A 3,477-nucleotide genomic window follows, 5' to 3' on the forward strand; every position below is an offset into this window, starting at 1 on the left:
CTATTTTATCATATGTACTTCAATTCACATATATATATATATATATATATATTGACTTTTTTTTATTCACAATTAATATATACATTGTTCGTGTATGTGGTTTATATATTAATGTTATTATTGATTTTTTTTATTATTTTTTTGTGTCTCTTTGTTGCTCTTTATTTTAGTTATATTAATTGATTTTTTTGTATTGATACTCTTTTTATTTGAAATATCGTGACAATTTAGAGTGTATGTTATGACCCATGTGATATTCGTTAATTTGGTGTATCTTTTTAGATGGTTTATGTTATAATGTGTTTAAAGAGTTGACTTAAAATTATAATATGATATCTAAAGAAAAAAATTATCAGAAGGTAGAACAAAAAAGAAGAAGAAGAAAATGATGACAATGATAAAGATGAAGATGAGAAGGAATTTTGAGTTATACATAATTTATCATAGAATAGCACTAAAATTTTTTAATTATATGACACAAAAAATTCTCAATCTTAACACTGAAATTTCTTAATCATGACACGAGTTTTTCTTGTTAAGATAATAAAAACAAAAATCATGAGAATGTAGAAGAAGAAGAAAAAGAAGGAAAAGACAATGACGATGATGACTATGATGATGATGATGAAGAGTAAGACGAGGAGTTTTAAGTTATGTAAAAATTATCAAAAAAATAGTTAGCATTGAAATTTCTTAATCATAACATAAAAATTTTTTAACCGTGTCATTTGATGTACTTTTTTTATCATTGAACTAGTTGGGTAGTCTTGAATTCATATATAAGATGTTTAGTTATTTCTGTGTTATTTATAATAAATTAATGTATTTTTTGCTCTAAAATACATTTAAATGTATTTTGTTGGTTAAGTGAGTTAAGATTTTGAACTTATAATTCTTTAAATATTTCTTTGTGTCATTTATAAAAAATTTCTATGGCATTTCTAATTAGATGATGTTTTTGTTATTACCTAATTGATTGTTGTGTGGTATCAAATTTAAGAAGAAGAGAAAAAGGAGTTTTTAGTTATGTGAAATTTATCAGAAAATTACACCAAAATTTTTTAATCGTAACGCAAGAATTTTTTATTTTTGATATCGAAATTTCTTAAATATGACAAAAAAATTAATCGGGTGATATTTAACTAAAAAATAGAAAAAAGAAGATGTGATAAGTTTATAACTTTAAAATGCAAATAAAATTAAAATAAAAAAATTCTCAATCTATAAATAAAATAAAATAAAATTTTAATAAAATTTTCAATTTGAATTAGAGTAGAATACAAATTCTATCTTATCTTACTCTATCCATGGTTAGGCTATGTCTTTTCTGGTCTCTACTGGTCTTTGGTCTTATTAATTATTATCTTTTTCTTTTCTTAAAAAAATTGAGAGATTTCATATTTGCAAAATTGCCAGTACACACCATCCACGTGTTTTAAATTACAGGGGTATACGGGCGTATTTTATGGTGGTGTGGGGGCAATCAAGGATATATAGGAGTATTATTTTTCATTTTCATAATATATATATATGCAACAAAATTGAATAAAATTAAAATTAATATTAAATATGCTCTTAGTATTATTAAAGCACCAATAAATCCAATAAAAAAAGCACCAATAAATCACGACTTTGTGGTGAATATAGATGTTATGAAAGTCCATACATAATAAATAAATGACGACTTTTTGAATGATTAGACCCTAAATTACCTAACACTTCAAGAATTTTTATTAAGATAACGAGATGCTCTCCTGGTATGAACTGATTACATATAAGTGCTAATTATTGCTCCTCTTTAGTTACAAACGTTACAATTACTAAAATACTAATAGCCAATATTTTTTACGGAAAAGCTCTGTATGCTTTACAAGTTCATTAAACAATAAAATCAAAATATGCGCTGCTTCAGATAAACGGGTACAAGGGACATGCCGATATTGAACAAGAAATGAGCCAAGTTGTTTGGAACTCTCAAAGCAAAGACTCATTCGATAGGAATTGGAAGGATTTTCTGCTGAATTTTGGTCTTGCGGACAACAAGTGGCTTTCAGGTAATGTCTTTTTAAAATCTGCAGCAGAGGTGTAAATTGCATGTTTTCTCGGGTGTATTTATAGACTGTGTTTGGGTGTATTATGCAGATCTGTACGAAGACCGTCACATATGTGTTCCTATCTATCTGGATCACCACTTCTGGGCAGGGATGAGAAGCACACAAAGGAGCGAGAGCATGCATTCATTTTTTAACAAGTATATCACCCGGAACAGCTCGCTTATTCAGTTTGTCAAACAATACGATAATTGCCTCGGAAGCAGGGAGCAAGCAGAGAGAGAATCAGATGCTGCAGATTTTCATACGCTCATACCGTGTGCAACCAAATCCTGCATTGAAGCTTAGTTTCAAGATGCGTACACTCACGCAAAGTTTAGGGAAGTCCAAGCGCAATTCAGAGGAAAGGCGAATTGCATCACCAGATTAAAGAATTCTGCTCTAGGCTATTCAGTATACGACGTCGGAGAACAAGTTTTTTTTGAGATGGTGTATATCTGCAGGCTGTGTATTTACAGTTTATGGCTTTAAAAGTCATTCTGTTGTTGAGTTGTTGCGGTTAGGGTGTATGGTATTAGACATGATTGGGTGTATTTGAATCATATCTATGGGTGTATTCACAGTTCTGACACGGTGTATTTTGCAGCCTCTCTCAGTTGTTGATGACGAGCTTGTTCCAAAGGTTGGAATGACCTTTACTTGAAGATGCTGGAAAATTTTACAGAAACTACGCCAAGACTGCAGGTTTCTCTACAAGAGTTCGGTGCACAAATAGGAAGGGAAACGAGATTAAGAACCAACTGATTACATGTAGCAGAGAGGAAAAATGGAAATCTAAAATATCTCCGACTGAGAAGACCAATCCGACAGCCGGTCTAAACTGTCCTGCAAGAATTTATATACACACATTGAAGGATGTCGGTTCTTGGATCATTTCAAAGGTTGTGCTGGATCATTCACACCCCTGCTGTCCAAGCAAAGCAGAGATGCTCAAATAGTACAGGGAACTAAGCATGTCCATTCGTCGTACGATAGAGAATAACGAGGAGGCTGGTATCAAACCTAGCAAAACCTACCAATCATTTGTTGCGGCTGCCGGGGGTCACCGCGAGCTAAATTTTATCGAAAAGGACGTGAGGAATTACATTACCAGGGAAGTGCGGAATGTTTCCGAACAAGAATATGCAAAGGAATTTGGGAAATATTTGTTAAGAATGAAAGAGAAGAATCCGAATTTCTTTTTTGAGCTCCAACTCGAAGAGGATCAATCGATTAAGCTGGCTTTTTGGGCCGATGCAAGAAGCAGAGCCGCCTTTGAGTATTTCGGAGACGTCATTTCATTCGACACCACCTACAACACAAACAGGTAACAAACTGCCTCTGTTTAAGATGCTAAATTAATTTATTTTTACGAATCCGCATCAGA

Source organism: Arachis ipaensis, chromosome B03 (assembly GCF_000816755.2).
Source record: "Arachis ipaensis cultivar K30076 chromosome B03, Araip1.1, whole genome shotgun sequence".
In the NCBI taxonomy this organism is placed as follows: Eukaryota; Viridiplantae; Streptophyta; class Magnoliopsida; order Fabales; family Fabaceae; genus Arachis; species Arachis ipaensis.